A 7,255-nucleotide genomic window follows, 5' to 3' on the forward strand; every position below is an offset into this window, starting at 1 on the left:
TGACCTCAGTAACACAGACTCACTAACAGAGACCAGGACACACAGTGACCTCAGTAACACAGACTCACTAACAGAGACCAGGACACACAGTGACCTCAGTAACACAGACTCACTAACAGAGACCAGGACACACAGTGACCTCAGTAACACAGACTCACTAACAGAGACCAGGACACACAGTGACCTCAGTAACACAGACTCACTAACAGAGACCAGGACACACAGTGACCTCAGTAACACAGACTCACTAACAGAGACCAGGACACACAGTGACCTCAGTAACACAGACTCACTAACAGAGACCAGGACACACAGACCTCAGTAACACAGACTCACTAACAGAGACCAGGACACACAGTGACCTCAGTAACACAGACTCACTAACAGAGACCAGGACACACCGTGACCTCAGTAACACAGACTCACTAACAGAGACCAGGACACACAGTGACCTCAGTAACACAGACTCACTAACAGAGACCAGGACACACAGTGACCTCAGTAACACAGACTCACTAACAGAGACCAGGACACACAGTGACCTCAGTAACACAGACTCACTAACAGAGACCAGGACACACCGTGACCTTAGTAACACAGACTCACTAACAGAGACCAGGACACACAGTGACCTCAGTAACACAGACTCACTAACAGAGACCAGGACACACAGTGACCTCAGTAACACAGACTCACTAACAGAGACCAGGACACACAGTGACCTCAGTAACACAGACTCACTAACAGAGACCAGGACACACAGTGACCTCAGTAACACAGACTCACTAACAGAGACCAGGACACACAGTGACCTTAGTAACACAGACTCACTAACAGAGACCAGGACACACAGTGACCTCAGTAACACAGACTCACTAACAGAGACCAGGACACACAGTGACCTCAGTAACACAGACTCACTAACAGAGACCAGGACACACAGTGACCTCAGTAACACAGACTCACTAACAGAGACCAGGACACACAGTGACCTCAGTAACACAGACTCACTAACAGAGACCAGGACACACAGTGACCTCAGTAACACAGACTCACTAACAGAGACCAGGACACACAGTGACCTCAGTAACACAGACTCACTAACAGAGACCAGGACACACAGTGACCTCAGTAACACAGACTCACTAACAGAGACCAGGACACACAGTGACCTCAGTAACACAGACTCACTAACAGAGACCAGGACACAGTGACCTCAGTAACACAGACTCACTAACAGAGACCAGGACACACAGTGACCTCAGTAACACAGACTCACTAACAGAGACCAGGACACACAGTGACCTCAGTAACACAGACTCACTAACAGAGACCAGGACACACAGTGACCTCAGTAACACAGACTCACTAACAGAGACCAGGACACACAGTGACCTCAGTAACACAGACTCACTAACAGAGACCAGTGACAGTAACACAGTGACAGTGACCAGTAACACAGACTCACTAACAGAGACCAGGACACACAGTGACCTCAGTAACACAGACTCACTAACAGAGACCAGGACACACAGTGACCTCAGTAACACAGACTCACTAACAGAGACCAGGACACACAGTGACCTCAGTAACACAGACTCACTAACAGAGACCAGGACACACCGTGACCTCAGTAACACAGACTCACTAACAGAGACCAGGACACACAGTGACCTCAGTAACACAGACTCACTAACAGAGACCAGGACACACAGTGACCTCAGTAACACAGACTCACTAACAGAGACCAGGACACACAGTGACCTCAGTAACACAGACTCACTAACAGAGACCAGGACACACAGTGACCTCAGTAACACAGACTCACTAACAGAGACCAGGACACACAGTGACCTCAGTAACACAGACTCACTAACAGAGACCAGGACACACAGTGACCTCAGTAACACAGACTCACTAACAGAGACCAGGACACACAGTGACCTCAGTAACACAGACTCACTAACAGAGACCAGGACACACAGTGACCTCAGTAACACAGACTCACTAACAGAGACCAGGACACACAGTGACCTCAGTAACACAGACTCACTAACAGAGACCAGGACACACAGTGACCTCAGTAACACAGACTCACTAACAGAGACCAGGACACACAGTGACCTCAGTAACACAGACTCACTAACAGAGACCAGGACACACAGTGACCTCAGTAACACAGACTCACTAACAGAGACCAGGACACACAGTGACCTCAGTAACACAGACTCACTAACAGAGACCAGGACACACAGTGACCTCAGTAACACAGACTCACTAACAGAGACCAGGACACACAGTGACCTCAGTAACACAGACTCACTAACAGAGACCAGGACACACAGTGACCTCAGTAACACAGACTCACTAACAGAGACCAGGACACACAGTGACCTCAGTAACACAGACTCACTAACAGAGACCAGGACACACAGTGACCTCAGTAACACAGACTCACTAACAGAGACCAGGACACACAGTGACCTCAGTAACACAGACTCACTAACAGAGACCAGGACACACAGTGACCTCAGTAACACAGACTCACTAACAGAGACCAGGACACACAGTGACCTCAGTAACACAGACTCACTAACAGAGACCAGGACACACAGTGACCTCAGTAACACAGACTCACTAACAGAGACCAGGACACACAGTGACCTCAGTAACACAGACTCACTAACAGAGACCAGGACACACAGTGACCTCAGTAACACAGACTCACTAACAGAGACCAGGACACACAGTGACCTCAGTAACACAGACTCACTAACAGAGACCAGGACACACAGTGACCTCAGTAACACAGACTCACTAACAGAGACCAGGACACACAGTGACCTCAGTAACACAGACTCACTAACAGAGACCAGGACACACAGTGACCTCAGTAACACAGACTCACTAACAGAGACCAGGACACACAGTGACCTCAGTAACACAGACTCACTAACAGAGACCAGGACACACAGTGACCTCAGTAACACAGACTCACTAACAGAGACCAGGACACACAGTGACCTTAGTAACACAGACTCACTAACAGAGACCAGGACACACAGTGACCTCAGTAACACAGACTCACTAACAGAGACCAGGACACACAGTGACCTCAGTAACACAGACTCACTAACAGAGACCAGGACACAGTGACCTCAGTAACACAGACTCACTAACAGAGACCAGGACACACAGTGACCTCAGTAACACAGACTCACTAACAGAGACCAGGACATACAGTGACCTCCGTAACACAGACTCACTAACAGAGACCAGGACACACAGTGACAGTGACCTCAATAACACAGACTCACTAACAGAGACCAGGACACACAGTGACCTCAATAACACAGACTCACTAACAGAGACCAGGACACACAGTGACCTCAGTAACACAGACTCACTAACAGAGACCAGGACACACAGTGACCTCCGTAACACAGACTCACTAACAGAGACCAGGACACACAGTGACCTCAATAACACAGACTCACTAACAGAGACCAGGACACACAGTGACCTCAATAACACAGACTCACTAACAGAGACCAGGACACACAGTGACCTCAGTAACACAGACTCACTAACAGAGACCAGGACACACAGTGACCTCAGTAACACAGACTCACTAACAGAGACCAGGACACACAGTGACCTCAGTAACACAGACTCACTAACAGAGACCAGGACACACAGTGACCTCAGTAACACAGACTCCCTAACAGAGACCAGGACACACAGTGACCTCAGTAACACAGACTCACTAACAGAGACCAGGACACACAGTGACCTCAGTAACACAGACTCACTAACAGAGACCAGGACACACAGTGACCTCAGTAACACAGACTCACTAACAGAGACCAGGACACAGTGACCTCCGTCACGCAGACCAAGTGAATCTGGAGCTGCAGAAAGAGATCGTGTAACTATTAGACATTAAGTCTGATTCTGTCACAATCATCTCTACATAATTCATGACCACTCGTCTCTTCCTGGGAGCAGAAGGACATAAACTCCCTCCCTCTCTGTCTCTGTCTCTCTCTCTCTCTGTCTCCCTCCCTCCCTCTCTCTCTGTCTCTCTCTCTCTGTATCTCCCTCCCTCCCTCTCTGTCTCTGTCTCTGTGTATCTCTCTCTCTCTCTCTCTCTCTCTCTCTCTCTCTCTCTCTCTCCCTCTCCCTCCCTCCCTCCCTCCCTCCCTGTCTCTCTCTCTCAATTCAATTTCAATTCAGGGGGCTTTATTGGCATGGGTAACATGTGTTAACATTGCCAAAGCAAGTAAGGTAGATAATATATAAAGTGAAATAAACAATAAAAATTAACAGTAGTAATCTCTCTCTCTCACTCTCTGTATCTCCTCCCTCCCTCCTCTCTCTCTCTCTCTCTGTCTCTCTCTCTCTCTGTATCTCCCTCCCTCTCTCTCTCTGTATCTCCCTCCCTCTCTCTCTGTCTCTCTCTCCCTCCCTCCCTGCATCTAGAAATGTGATGATGACTAGACCTGCAGCAAGCCTCTTCTAGCTATCAGCCAGTAGAGACCCGAAACAAACCATTAGTGCTGAAGGATCCCTGCTCTGCAGCTCTTCAGTATAATGGTTTCTAATGGGGGGACATTTTGGACTAGAAATAAAAAAAGGTACATTGGTTCTGATAACCAGAAGAAAAAGAACATTAAATCCTGTCCCCGTAGCAACGGCCCGATGTCAAAGTCATTATGGTCTGTCTTGGGGAGTACAGGTGTTTTGGTTCAGAGTGAACCATAAGCACATCACAGATAAACCCGGCGTGGAAGATGTTGTGAAGACATCGTTGCTTGTCTGAGATGATGAAACCCCTTGTTGGATTGGCCCCACCAGCAGGCGTCACTACGGATGAGGAGGGTGTCAGATGATGAAACCCCTTGTTGGATTGGCCCCACCAGCATGGGCGTCACTACGGACGAGGAGGGTGTCAGATGATGAAACCCCTTGTTGGATTGGCCCCACCAGCAGGCGTCACTACGGACGAGGAGGGTGTCAGATGATGAAACCCCTTGTTGGATTGGCCCCACCAGCAGGCGTCACTACGGACGAGGAGGGTGTCAGATGATGAAACCCCTTGTTGGATTGGCCCCACCAGCAGGCGTCACTATGGACGAGGAGGGTGTCAGATGATGAAACCCCTTGTTGGATTGGCCCCACCAGCAGGCGTCACTACGGACGAGGAGGGTGTCAGATGATGAAACCCCTTGTTGGATTGGCCCCACCAGCAGGCGTCACTACGGACGAGGAGGGTGTCAGAGATGATGAAACCCCTTGTTGGATTGGCCCCACCAGCAGGCGTCACTACGGACGAGGAGGGTGTCAGATGATGAAACCCCTTGTTGGATTGGCCCCACCAGCAGGCGTCACTACGGACGAGGAGGGTGTCTGAGATGATGAAACCCTTGTTGGATTGGCCCCACCAGCAGGCGTCACTACGGACGCAGGAGGTGTCAGATGATGAAACCCCTTGTTGGATTGACCCCACCAGCAGGCGTCACTACGGACGAGGAGGGTGTCAGATGATGAAACCCCTTGTTGGATTGGCCCCACCAGCAGGCGTCACTACGGACGAGGAGGGTGTCAGATGATGAAACCCCTTGTTGGATTGGCCCCACCAGCAGGCGTCACTACGGACGAGGAGGGTGTTCATACGTGGCTGTGTTTCAAATTAACCCGCTGAGCTAAAGGCTTTGCTATTGATGACAAGGTTACTTATAAAGCTAACAAGGTTCAATAAGCCACTTTCACTAAACATCCAGTCTAGTCCAGTACAGTACATTACAGTAGAGAACAGTAAAATACAGTAGAGTAGAGTACAGGAGAGTACAGTACAGTAGAGTACAGTATAGGAGAGTTCTGTAGAGTCAAGTAGAGTACAGTAGAGTAGAGTACAGTAGAGTACAGGAGAGTCAAGTAAAGTACAGTAGAGTAGAGTACAGTAGAGCACAATATGGTCATGCTGAGTACAGTAGAGTCCTGTAGAGTTCTGTAGAGTCCAGGAGAGTACAGTATAGTCAAGTAGAGTACAGTAGAGTAGAGTACAGTAGAGTACAGTAGAGCACAATATAGACATGTAGAGTACAGTAGAGTCCTGTAGAGTACAGTAGAGCACAATAGTCGTGTAGAGTACAGTAGAGTCCTGTAGAGTCCTGTAGAGCCCAGTAGAGTCATGTAGAGTCCAGTAAAGTACAGTAGAGTCATGTAGAGTACAGTAGACTACAGTAGAGCACAATAGAGTCATGTAGAGTCCCGTAGAGTCCAGTAAAGTCCTATGGGGTCCTATAGAGTCATGTAGAGTACAGTGGACTACAGTATGTATGTACTGTATGTATGTAGCCATGTAGAGTCCTGTAGAGTCCAGTAGAGTACAGTAGAGCGCATTCAAGTCCTGAAGAGTACAGTAGAGACCAGTAGAGTCCTGTAGAGTACACTAGAGCCTAGTAGAGTACAGTAGAGCCCAGTAGAGTACAGTAGAGCCCAGTAGAGTACAGTAGACTACAGTAGAGTCTTGTAGAGTACAGTAGAGTCCTGTAGAGTACAGTAGACTACAGTAGAGTCTTGTAGAGTACAGTAGAGTCCTGTAGAGTCCAGTAGACTACAGTAGAGCCCAGTAGAGTACAGTAGAGTCCTGTAAGAGTCCAGTAGAGTACAGTAGAGCCCAGTACAGTACAGTAGAGCCCAGTAGAGTACAGTAGAGCCCAGTAGAGTACAGTAGAGCCCAGTAGAGTCCAGTAGAGTACAGTAGATTCCAGTAGAGTACAGTAGAGCCCAGTAGAATACAGTAGAGCCCAGTAGAGTCCAGTAGAGTACAGTAGAGCCCAGTAGAGCCCAGTAGAGTACAGTAGAGCCCAGTAGAGTACAGTAGAGCCCAGTAGAGTCCAGTACCTGCCACATCAAACTCTATCTCCAGCGAGACCTTGCTGGTGATGCTGGAGTCTCTCAGTAGCTGATTGGTCTCTTCCAAGGTGCTGTCCTCTGTAGGGATCCCGTTTATAGACAGGATACGGTCACCTATCTGCACAATCCCACACCTGCAAAGTACACAAACACACACGACATCAAAGTCTTACCATTCTGTAATGAAAGCTAATGCACCCTTTGGTTGTGAGGTAATACATGAATGAGAATCTGAATCTGAATAATTAGCTCGTGTCTGGATTCATTTACTCGACCAGCATTGGACATAGTAGGGAAAGACAGATTCCACATCAATTCTATCTACACTAACCAA

The 7,255-nt window shown here is 48.5% G+C and overlaps 1 pseudogene; it reads right to left on the reverse strand.

Moving 5' to 3' along the window:
* Positions 1-7,055, reverse strand: part of LOC135532790 (glutamate receptor-interacting protein 1-like) — a 79,934-nt pseudogene extending 72,879 nt beyond the window's left edge.
* Positions 7,056-7,255: the final 200 nt, after the last annotated feature.

This window comes from Oncorhynchus masou, unplaced genomic scaffold, assembly GCF_036934945.1.
Source record: "Oncorhynchus masou masou isolate Uvic2021 unplaced genomic scaffold, UVic_Omas_1.1 unplaced_scaffold_2028, whole genome shotgun sequence".
Lineage (NCBI taxonomy): Eukaryota > Metazoa > Chordata > Actinopteri > Salmoniformes > Salmonidae > Oncorhynchus > Oncorhynchus masou.